Source organism: Mustela erminea, chromosome 1, assembly GCF_009829155.1.
Source record: "Mustela erminea isolate mMusErm1 chromosome 1, mMusErm1.Pri, whole genome shotgun sequence".
Classification (NCBI taxonomy): domain Eukaryota; kingdom Metazoa; phylum Chordata; class Mammalia; order Carnivora; family Mustelidae; genus Mustela; species Mustela erminea.
In genome coordinates this window covers 74,793,633-74,806,388 of record NC_045614.1, presented here as the reverse complement: position 1 = coordinate 74,806,388, position 12,756 = coordinate 74,793,633, and the positions used below count along the sequence as shown (strand labels likewise).

The 12,756-nt window shown below is 36.6% G+C and overlaps 1 protein-coding gene across 13 annotated transcripts in view; it reads left to right on the top strand.

Annotated features, from left to right (window-relative positions):
* RBMS3 (RNA binding motif single stranded interacting protein 3) overlaps positions 1-12,756 on the top strand; it is a 712,557-nt gene that overhangs the window by 680,805 nt on the left and 18,996 nt on the right. The window lies entirely within an intron of this gene.

The window sequence follows — 12,756 nt, the reverse complement described above, 5'->3', positions numbered from 1 at the left end:
ATTATTTCTTCTTCATGTCTCACCAAAAATCTGTTGTCTTGAAAATGTATTCTTCCTCAGTCACCCTCCTGGATGCAGACTTCATTTTCTCCTGTGACCAATGGAGCGAAAGGAGGGGTCAGCACTCTTTTACATCACTATTTTCTCTTGTACAGGGTGTGCAAATTCCTTCTTTTAATGACACTACCCCAGGATATTATGTTTTTCTTCTTCTTTTTGCTATCATTCATTGATCTCCTTGCCAACCCCCACATTCAGCATGACCTTTTGTCACTAGCCTCCTCTTCCCTCCAACTCCTGCCTCATTATTACCATAGTGTCAACATCCCTTCACCTCCTTGTTTATCCAATGACCTTCACCTTCTGCAACTCCAGCCCTTCACATCAGAGGTCACATTATGGACCTGACCATACTGGCTACCCCTCTGAAATCTTAAAACCTTCATACTTGCTTATCAGCATTTCATTTTTACACATCTCTCCTCTTCTGCTGCATCCATCAACTTTCCCTATTCCGTTTCTTTCCCTGTCCAGACAAGAAACATTGTGTATCGCTTCACCTGTTCTCTTGCCAGCACCCTCACTACCACCATTAATAATAATGATGGGACTTGAAATTTTTTCCCTTTATCCTGGGTCATCTCTCTCTCCCTAATGCTCCAATGAAACAATTCCAAATATTTACCTTTCAACTTATTCCAATGAAAAGATTTCACTCATCTGCCATTCTGTTTACAAGCATGCTGACCTTACTCCCCCTGAGTTTCTCCCTGGAATATTGAATGTTTTTTTATTCATATGCCAAATTTTCACTTAATGCAGGTAGAGATGTTTTCACGCAGGCTTGAAGCCATCCTTGCAGTTTGGATTCCTGAGTGAATCTGGCCTTTTTTTACAATTTGGGGTTTCCAATATATGAAGGCCCAAATCAAGAGTCTCTACCAATATTGGATATTTTCTAGTAAGGAATTTTGGTGTGTCTTAGGGAAGTCTCACCTCTACCCTTTATAATAATTTTCCTTAGCTTTCTTTCATGCTATAATGTGATTCCAAAAAAATGCCAAACTTGAAGACACACTATAAGCACATTTTGTCTACTAATTCATTTATGGCATAGGCATTGTATTAGGGTTCTGTACAGAAACAGAACTAGTAAGAGATAAATAGATAGGTAGGTAGATAGATAGATAGGCAGATAGATGATAAATAGATGGATAGGATACATAGAGAAATAAATAAATAAAGGGTAACTTATCATAGGAATTGGCTTACATGCCTTTAGAGGCCAAGAAGTCCCACAGTTGTGATCTGAAGCTGAAAAACCAGGAAAGCGGGTATAATTCAGTCCAAATCTGAATGAGGGAGCGAATGGCATAAACTCCAGTCTGACACCTGAGAACCAGGAGACCACTGGTATAAGTCCCTGAGTTGAAAAGCCATAGAAGCAAGAGCTCCCGTATCTGAGGGCAGAAGAATGGATGTCCCAACTCAAGAAAAGTATGAGAACATTTGCCCTTCCTCTACTCTTTTTTTTTTTTTAATCTATTCAAGCCCTTAGGGAATTAATTGATGCCCACCTACATTGGTGAAGGTGATCTTCCTTACTTGGACTACCAATTCAAATGTTAAGGTTTTCTGGGGAAAGTCTTCATAGACACACTCAGAAATACAGCTTTCCCAGCTATCTGGGCATCCTTTAGCCCAGTCAAGTGGACACATAAAGCAAGCATCACAGGCATCAAGATAAAAACAAAAGATTAGGATTTCTGTGCTCTTCCCTGAACAACCATATAGTTCCTGTGGGTTTACAGCTTGAGGTTTTTACCCAGAGTGCTGAATTATTCATCCATTTTTACAGTCATTCATTTATTCATTCGATAATTGCATATTAGGTGTCAACCATAATGAATCAGACATAGTGCCTCTAGGAGTTTTCAGGGTTTGAGGGCAAAGATCTGTAGTAGAAGTACAGACAAAGAGCACTCAGACATCAAAGGAGAGAATGATCACTTCCAAATTAGGGATGGAAAGAGGTTTCATATAGGAATTTAGCATCTGGATTCAGTTTGAGAAACAGGATTAGGATAGGTGTCATTAGTGGAATAGAAGGAGACTAGAACACGGTAGAAAACAAAAGGCACAGAGGAAGGAAGCTATGAAAGTAGGACTCATCACTGTGAGCAGGCAGATTTGGGTAAAGCCAAGGATAAGTGAAATGTTATAGGTCACAATGATTCTAAGAACTCAGTGCAAGTAGGTTGAAATTTACTACAAGATAACATTTTTCATCTCTCCACTGCTTGACAGGTGTCATCAAACAAACTGTTCTCCAATTCTTGTGGCAAGGAGTAGAATCTGGACTCTGGCACCAGAAGGTCTATTTCCCTCCAATCCTTCTATCTTTTTGCACATGGCTCTTTGCTTTGAATGTGTCGTATCCTTGGAGGAAAGAAAACATATGTAAGGGCACTTGGGTGGCTCAGTTGTTAAGTGTCCACCTTCGGTTCAGGTCATGATCCCAGGGTCTTGGGATTGAGCCCGGCATTGGGCTCCTTGCTCCGTGGGCAGCCTGCTTCTCCCTCTCCCACTCCCTCTGCTTGTGTTTGCCCTCTCTCTTTGTCTCTCTCTGTCAAATAAATTAATAAAATCTTAAAAAAAAATAAATAGAAAGGAAGGAAGGAAGGAAAAGAAAACATCTATAGCTGGGCAGAAACTCCTCCGTTATGTTTTTGTATTACCAAAGTTAAATATGCTTATAGAGGTAGATCATTGTCATGTAAATCTTTGGGGTTTTTTCCTAAATATGAACAGTCCCTAGATGTATTTTTCTCAAGTAGCTTTAATTCCAATTCCTTGTTGATTTCCCTTCTTTCCTCCTTATTTAGAGTGTTGATCCATCTTTTCCTTTCTTTCCACTTCCTCTCTGTTTTCCTTCATTTGCTCCCCATCCATATGGATCAATCTTTAATATGAATATTCTAACAAGTCGAATAGGTCAAGCTTCTTCTCTGAAGCTCTCTTTGCTGAAAAACAAACCTATCAAAATAGAACATGTTTGTTGACTCTTGTAGAGACTGGATTCTTTCAAAGGATATTGTGGGGTACCCTCAACATTTCCTCTTGTTGTGTCTACTGCAGTCTACTAGGATTACTGGCATTCACAATGTGTGGGCCTGAGATGGTTGAAAGGAAATGTTTTGCGTGCAAATGGAATTTACAGGGTGTGTGGCTCCCTGGATCAGTTCCCTTCCTTCAACTAAAGTGTCTTTACTTAGCTCAAATTAATGCTTTAGTCACAGACTTAAACAGAAAACAACAGAGTTTCCACTGAGGACTTCTTAGTTCAGTTATCTATCTTTTTTGACAAAGTCCTTCAGTTCTTTCATTTCCAAAATTTAATAAATAAATAAATAAATATATATATATTTTAAAAATTTAAAACCTGGTTTCCTTGAGAAAAGATTAAATGAGTCTGAAGAAGCTGAGGACATTAGTTGTTGGGTTGTGTGTTCCTTTAAGTTTATGAAAGAATCGTCTAGATGATAGATCAGTCAGATCATTGTTAAATGATTTCGTCTTGATACTTTCAAATTTAGAGATTGATTTAAATAAATGATTTGACCTCAGTAGACACTCTCATTTGAAAAGGCCATGACTTCATAGAGACTTTTAATTCTTTACCATCAATAAATCATACTAATTTGCAAGAACAGTAGAGAATGTTAATCAACAAGGAAAGCAAAAACCGGAAATTCAACTGCAAAACGGAAAGTCTAACAGAAGAAAAATAGTAACGGTACAGAAGTTCAACTCGTAAAGATTTTATTTGCCCTTTCTATTCCCAGGTACTTCAGTGAATGTAAGTTTGGCAGCAGTGAACAATACCTAAAATTAAATAGGTTCATATACCTAACATAAGAAAGTAAGAATAAACTTCCAGAACACCCAGTGGCTTAGTAGCAAACTCTGTTTCTCCTAGGTCCTGTCACATCCTTGCCCAATCTATGTTTCAACACTATCATATATGCTCACTTAAAACCTAGTACATAAAAGGGGTTCGGTATAGTTGTATTGTATGTTGCTAATAAGTAAATTAAGAATATATATCTATCCCTGGAATTTCATAATAGAGCACTTTGGGCTCTCATTTTCCGAGTTCCTCCCTTCTGCTGATCTTTTTTCTACCCTATCCTAGAATGTGTTATTAGCATTCACTGCACCAACTCTAAAACTCAATTTTGAAAATAACTCAGTTTCAAACTGGCCATTCTCTGACCAGCACCTCCTTCCTTCTACAAACACTTTAACAACCCTTATTGCAATCATTCTTTGACACCATTAAGCCTGCCTACCTGCTTATTGCCTGTCACTTTATCAGTATCCATTTTCTCCTTCATTTGCTCACATCCATGCCTAGTTTAGATCTTAGACAAGTACACAGCAATCACTTCCTTTCGTGTGTTCTTACCTTCCCTGCTCACTTCTCCTCCTGGTGAAACTTTGATCCTGCTTGCGTCCAATTCTCGGTCTGCTCCATTCTTTTGAACAGCTGAATGTGGCAAGAGTAAAGCATGCCACCAAGGCTGCTGAGTTTCACAGTAATTTTATGAGCACACAACTTACATGGGCCCTCAGCACTGCCCAGAAATCTTACTGCATATCCCTGGTCTATTCACTCCCACTCTCCAAGACAACCATGTGATAACCTTCTCCCAATCCTACCACCTCTCACTTGCACCTCACATCTTGCCTCAAGAAATAGCAACAATGACAAAAGAACTTAGGTATCTTACAAATCTTCCAAGCTTGTTCTGAACTCACTCAATCTACCCTGTTTAAATGGATAAGTTGGCCCTGCTGTCCCCTAAGGTCAGCCTTTCCTTTTCTCTGTTTACAGAGAACTCCTTTACTGTTAACTCCTTTATAGAACATTAAATATGTACAGAAGAATACACAATTCATAAGTTTGCAGCTCAATAAGTTTTAGAAAATGTGAAGTGGTGGATACTTGTGTATCTACCACCTAGATCTTGATATAAAAGGTCCTATTATTACAGAATCCTCTTTTGATTGTTTTTGAAGAATTATAAATTATAAATAAATATTTATAAATATTTATTTATTTATTTATTTATTTATTTTTTAAAGATTTTATTTATTTATTTGACAGAGAGAAATCACAAGTAGATGGAGAGGCAGGCAGAGAGAGAGAGAGGGAAGCAGGCTCCCTGCTGAGCAGAGAGCCCGATGCGGGCCTCGATCCCAGGACCCTGAGATCATGACCTGAGCCAAAGGCAGCGGCTTAACCCACTGAGCCACCCAGGCGCCCTATGTTGGCCTTTTAAAAAAAATCAACATTGTATCTAAGAAATTCATCCATATTTGTAGAGCAAGGATTCTTTTTTTTCATTGTTTATATCATATAACATAAATATATTACAAATTATTAATTCTACTACTGAGGGATGTTTAGGTTATTTCTAGCTTGGAGCCATTATAAATAATGCCACTCTAAATATCTGACACATATCTCTTGGTGTACATTTGAAAGAATTTCTATTGTGCACATACCTAGGAGTGGTATTGCTCATTCATGGATTCTGTAAATATTCTACCAGACAGTTTTACAGAGTGGATGTACCGATCTATACTCCTGCTAACAGTGTATGACTGTTCCAGTTATCCAATTCTCTCCAACACTTAGTGTTGTCAGTCTTTTTCATTTTTGCCCCGCTGGTTGGAGTATAGTGTTATATCGTAATATTTTTAACTTGTACTTTCTTGATGACTAGTGCCTGAGGTTATGGATTCATATGCATACTGACCATTTGGAATTTAAATATTCTCTTTTCCTGAAGTGTCTGAATGATTATATATACATGATTTTTGTTGTTTTGTTTGTTAATTGAAATTTTTATTGAGATTTTATAGATTCCTATGCAGTTCTAAGAAATCATATATAGAGAGATCCCTTGTACAATTGCCTCAATTTCCCCCAATCATAATCTTTTACAAAACTACAGGGTATTATACCAAGCAGGATACTGACATTGATACAGTCCACAAATTTCATTTAGATGCCCCCAGTTTTACTTACACTCATTTATGTGTGTGTATTTGCTATACAGTTTTTACCTATGTAACTTTTTTAGCTACCACCACAGTTAAGATATTAAACAGTTTCAGTATTGTAAGAATCCTTCTGTTGCACTTTTATACCTCTACATGCCTCCCTATTGGTCCCCTACCCCTGTGTCTAATCTTTGGCAACCATTAATTTGTTCTCCATTTCTAAAATTTTATCATATAAAAAATGTCATATACATGGAATCACACTATATGGTCTTTTAGAATTCTTGTTTCTTGCTCACCATAATTCCCTGGAGATTTATGTATGTATTAATTGTTCATCCAAACTCATTTTTAAAAATTTGGTGTTTAGTCTTCCTACTGATTGTGGATCTTTCTTTTTTAAATTTTTTTTTAAATATTCATTCTATGTATAAGCTTTCTCAGATATACATACTGTAAATATCTTTTCTTTGTTTTCTGGTAATTAGCAGTTCTTATTTTTAATGATGCGCAACTACCAATATTTTCTTTAATTATTAGCTCTTTTTTAGTCATGTTTAAGAAATTTTTGTTTTTCTCAATTTCATGAAGGCTTTCTCTTATTTTCTTTAGAAAACTATATTAAAATACCTTTCATGCTTAACCTATAATCTATCTCAAATTAATATTATATATAGTATATGGTAAGGATCAGGGGTCATTTTTCCTGTAGAGAGATATGCAGTCAATTCAGTATCATTTATTAAAAAGATCATTCTTGCCTACATTGAATTATGGTGACAGCCTTTCTCTCCTTGCAACAATACCATAATATCTTAATTGCCAGACTTTTTAGTAAATCTTGATATCTAGTAGTATGCATCCTTCAACTTTTTTCCCCCCCAAATTTTCTTGGGTATTCTGTGTCTTTTGCCTCTCCATATAAGTTTTAAAGTGAGTTTGTTGCTTCTACCAGGAAATGTGCTTGGATTTCAACTGGAATTACGTTAAATTTTTCGATTGTTTTCTGAAGAATTAACGTTTTAACAGTATTGAATCTTCTAATCCATGCATATGGTGTATCTCCTCATTTATTTAGGTCTTATTTAATTCCTGTCATCTGTTTTCTACTTTTCAGCATAGAAGTTTTCATGACTTTTCTCAAACTTATTTCTAGGTATTTGATTTTCTTGACACTATCAATATAGTAACATTTTAAATTTAATTTTTAATTATCTGCTGCTGATATATAGAAATAGGTTTTTTTTATTACCTTATATCCAGCAGCCTTGCTAAACTCCCTTATTAATTCTAATAATTGTTTTTTAAATCCATCAGTCATTCAATCAACAAATAAAGCAAATTTTTTTTTAATTGAGAGAGTGGAGGGAATTTGTGATGCCTATATAGGGTTGTTTGAAGTTCAAATTTTAGACACGTTTCTCAATCAGCTACATTTCCATAATATTGTATCTTATTTTTATTACTACCACAAAAGCTCGAACCTGTCAGACTTTGGATTTTTCTAATATATTCATGAACATTTCTATCTCCACAAAATTGAAGGCCTCCTTAACCCAACCTGTGATTATATGGGAATGACTACTTCTCCCTGTTGCTCAGGGGGTGAGATTTCATAAATTTCCAAGCTGAGAACTACTTCCAAGACTCTTCCTTGTTACTCTTTTTGCTATGTGTTGCCAAAAAATGGCACCACCCCAGAATACAACGTTGACAATGTGTATTTTTGGTTTAATAATTTAATGCACACCTCTCTGGGGATTATGTTTAGTACTATCCTAGGGAATTGGGTGAATAATATAAATTACATACTCCTAAGAATTCTGGGCTTCCATTTTTATGAAGCCATCCATCGGCCATCTTTCCTCCATGAGTGTTTTCACTCCTAGTAAGTGAAGTATGTGCTGCTATCTGTGTTCACCGCCACCCACTCTTCAGGGATAATTATTTCATTTTCCACAGCTAGCTACTTTGTTATTTCTGTTAGTACCTACTTTATAAATTAATACTAGCACAAAACATCATGAAAACATTCATTGCTATTATTCTGGATGAGGATCCACTTCATTCTCCAATGTTTTATTGGCAGAAGTAGAATATATAGGAAGAATGTGCCATGAGGGCCCATATCAGGGCCTAGTGGACACTCTTTCCTTTCAAGGAGAATCTCTCCGGCTTTCCTCCTCAGTGCATGGTCTATCATTCGTTGAGTGGCAAGGAGACTTAGAGACCTTAGAATTTCTCCAGGCAGCTATTACTGCTTAGTCAAAGCAAGCATGTGAAATGTCACCAGCTTGCCATCCTGGGTCCAGGTATTGCTCCCCAGCTCTGAGATGACAATTTTTCCAACCAAACACCACAAAGTACCTCTTCCTGAGGTAACACCATGCCTCTCCCTCAGCCACTCACCCAACCCAACCTGTTCCTTCTACCCTTAAGCTTCCTTTTTAGAAGAATCTTTACAGTGGATGATCTTGAAAGTAATTCACACTGCATTCTGTTGGTATCATCTTCCATGATCCTGGTTTCTTCTGTTCAACTTCCTTTCTGAGGTACCTTCTTGCAACTCTCCTGTATCCTTATAGGCTTTCTCAAAAGTCTTAGTTGATTTGTAACAAGCAAGAATATATTTTTGCCAACTATGCTGACTTTCCAGGTTTGATAGTACCTGGACAAGTCCTCTTTCTGGAATTTCTTAAGCAGCTTGAAGAATTTTATAGCAAGGACTAGAAGCACCAATTTAAAAGCTAAGCAGTTCAGTGACAACTCCAAATGAGCTCATTTGATAAATTATTTGAAGAAATTTCAAAAATTCAAGTGGAGGAAATTCCTTGCTCTACAAATTATTAAATGAAAACTTCTTCACAGGAAATATATAAAACATATTTGTTTTGCTTTGGTGGGGGAAGAGAAAGTAAATCCAAAATAAAAATGTGGAGTTTTGTTTCCTCGGAAATAATCAATGATTCCACAGTAACAGAAACAGTTTGTCCTGACTTAAATAGGCAAAAACACAATTCCTCTCCAATTTCACCATTTTTTTTTCCCTCTCTGTGTAACTATCTTGGTGATGCAGCGTCTAGACTTCTTGGAACAAGTGATGGAGTCTGGAATTTATTCTGTGGGTTTGAAAATGGCTATTCGGGTCTCCTTCAAACTTACATGTGGAAGTCCAGTGCTTTTAGAATATGTAAAAATAATCAAGCTGTTTACCAAAACCATAAAATTTCTCTACTCATGCCTAAACCTTGGGTTGCTACCAACAAGGAAATATCATATGGACATACTTCTTTTATTCATTTCATCTCATTGCAATGTGGTTCTCATCAGCCATGGAATCAAAAAAAAAATGCAAAATAATTTGTATTCATGAAAGAATGGTGGCAGATATTTTCTAGCCTTTGAGACATATCAATAAAAGAAATTAGCTTAAAGGATATATATCCGTTCTTGGTATGGTTTTAATAAGTAATCTATAGGAATTTACCAAAACAAAAGGAAAGATTTCTTATACTGCAAGGCGTTCTCTTAGTCTTTTGTCATTTGTTAGGTGGATAAAATAAAAGGAGTCTCTGAGGCATCCAGATCTAAACAATGTTTGTGCAGCCTGGATTATTAAGTCTGACTGTAGTTTATCTGTGCTCTTAAGGAAATCAAACTGTGCTTGCCAAGAAAGTTCAGAGTTATTTGTCACCAATTACCTAAAGCTGGGAGTTGATCTTACACATAGCTGGAGCCATTTCCTGTAAGCATTTGCTCTGAATTTTACAAAGCTGTCACTTCTTGAGGCTTCACCCTACAATATATATGTCTACTCCTGCAGAGTTTTATTGCAAAAGTTTATCCTGAAATAATAGTCTTACAGGGCAGAAAGCTCCACAGTATTGACTTGTTTAAAATAAGCCTATTCTTAATTTTCAATGTTCTCAAGCTCTGTCTATTATCTTTTCTGTAAGGCAGGGGGAAAAAAAAAAGATTTTTTTTTCATTAAAAGATACAACACACTGAACTAAGCTGATGTCATTTATACTATAAAATCTCTCTTGGTTCTGTTCAGAGGAATAGTCGAAGAGTAGGTTACTTTGTAAAGTAAGTGACGCATATACGGTAGTCCTCCTGGAAGAAATTTAAGTATTGTGAGCACAAAGTAAATAGTAAATCTATGGAAATGAAATGACAATAAAAATATTAACCAAAGGCATATCATTCCATGTTTCTTAATTGGATCTCCAGTTTTTCCAGCCCATTGACAACAATAACAAACCAACTTGACATCTATATTAGGTGGGAACAATCAAAAAGAATGTCCTAAGACCTTATTTACTTAATTTCAAAGATAAAGGAGTAGACTGAAAAGTGTCCTCAGTCATGGGTCAGAAGAACTGAAGTTTATTCTTATTACATGGGATCTTATCTCAGTCTGCAAAATGGGTGAGCCACCCTTCCTAGCTCACAGCTTTGTTCTAAAGAGGAGTATGGATTTGTGCCAGAAGCAGTTCAGTTTGGGCCATGTTGACAGTTTCCCTGAATGTCATGGGACTTGTGAAAAATACTGATTCTGGTCTACTAGACAAAATACAGATGAGATTTTGAATTAACTCAAAGTTATTTGAAGAAGCTTAGCTAAGAATCACATAAAATGCTTTTCATTAACTACACTGCCTGAGCAGTCTAGTTTGGCAAGGGTGGTCTAACAGTGAGGTTGGTGAACTAGTGAACTAGAATGAGTGTTCCTCTGCATGACGCAGGCCAGCCCCTACTCATAGCTCACAGAAATGGCTCCTGAGGAATGCAGACAGGGGAGCTGGGACAAATCAAAGTAGTGTCCTATAGGTAAGTGCCAGTGGTATCATATTCTCATGCAAAGGATACACGCTCACTTATTAGACCCAGTTGCAAAGTTTGGAATTACTAACTTGGGAATAGAAAATACCCAAATCAATGAGGTATTCTTTTACTTGTATATTATAAATCTTGGAAAACCATGACGAGAAGGTAGAACATGAGCCCCAATAGAATCAGCTCTGGGCTTACATAAATTCATGGTTGGCAAAAATATATTCTCCCTTGTTACAAATCTACTAAGACTTTTGAGATTCAATTAGAGAAGCATTTTCCAACTTATGTTCCTTAGAGCACTAGTTCTTTCTTTTTAATTAACATATAACATATTATTATGAATCACAGCTCTGTGATTCATAGTCTTACATGACACCCAGTGCTCACCACAGCACATTCCCTCCTCAATGTCCATTACCAAAACACCACATCTTCTCACTCTCCCACCCCTAGCATATAGTTCTGAGCAAAATTAGTAGATTCTACCAAAAGGAAGGAAGGAATGAAAGAAGGAAGGAAGAAAGGAAAGAAGGAACGGAAGAAGGAAGTAAGTTAGTCTGGTTTAATCATCTTTAAATAAGCTACTGTAAAACTTGATTTCTCAGTTTTTATTGTATATCAATATCACAAAAGAAGATACATTCTGCTGCATTTGCCATAATGCACTAGAACACAGCTCCTTTCCCAGCTGAGCTACCATTCAAAAATAATATATTATAAAGAATGCTCAGTTAAAGGATTTTTAATAACCTGTATAATATAAGAGAACCGCTTATCTGAAATGGCCAGTGGACTATTATCCCCGAAATAGTGTGGTTTTGTTAGCAAGGCAGACAGCTACCGTTGAGCTCTAGATGTGGAATACTCTTTCCCAAAAGATGGCTCTGTGTTTTGTACTTATTTGGAAAAACTGATAGTAATCAGATAACTGAGTACCTATGTCTGCTTAAAGACAAAAGGTCAATAATGAGAAGAGTTGGCAGAGTATATGTTTAAAGGTTATGCAAACAAGCTATGGGGGTGGTAAAATTAATATCTGCAGTGAGCTCAGAATTATTAACAGCTAAGGGCATGCAAGATTTGTAATGAAATGGAAGACTTTCTTCTTGTAACTTTCTCTTCAGCCATTGAACAATTATTTACTGAGTATCAGGCATGGCATGGTGTTTTGGAAGATACAGAGACGTGAAAAGTTTGGCCTCTGCCTTTAAGGAGATGACAGTCTGGACAATTTCAATAGAAAATTGATGACTGCTGTTAGAGCACAGGGGCTAGGGCATAGAAATCTCTGGTGATTTTTTAGTATAAACTGATGTAAACATCTCCAGGCCATTCAAATAGTTGCTCTCCATCCAAGTGACAAGGTTGTTTTTATATAGATAGGAAGTGAACTGAGTTGTCATTCGTGGCACCCACTTATTAGTTCCTATATGTGGATTATAGACAACAGTTAGGTTTGTTTGATTTAGGGTTGTTTCATTAAGCCTGCCTCTATTTTTAGCAAGTAGATACAGTAAGACAGTTTTTGGTTTAGGATGGAGATACATTTATCCCAAAGTTGCTTAATTGCTATCATTCTCCATGAATACTGAACACCACCACCACCAACTGAGGAGCTCATCTCCATTCAGGTATTCCCCTTAATTGAGAACCATTACATCACCTGCACAATCAAAGTACAAAGATACACAAGACATAGTAATTTAGGTTTTGTATATTGATACGTGGCATTTATATTTGAACTCAGAAAATTTAGAAGAATAAATTAGCAGAGGCTTGCAGTTTTCTGTCAAAATCAGGTCTTCAACATTCGTGAATGGAGAGAACTTGTCTTCAGTCGATGAT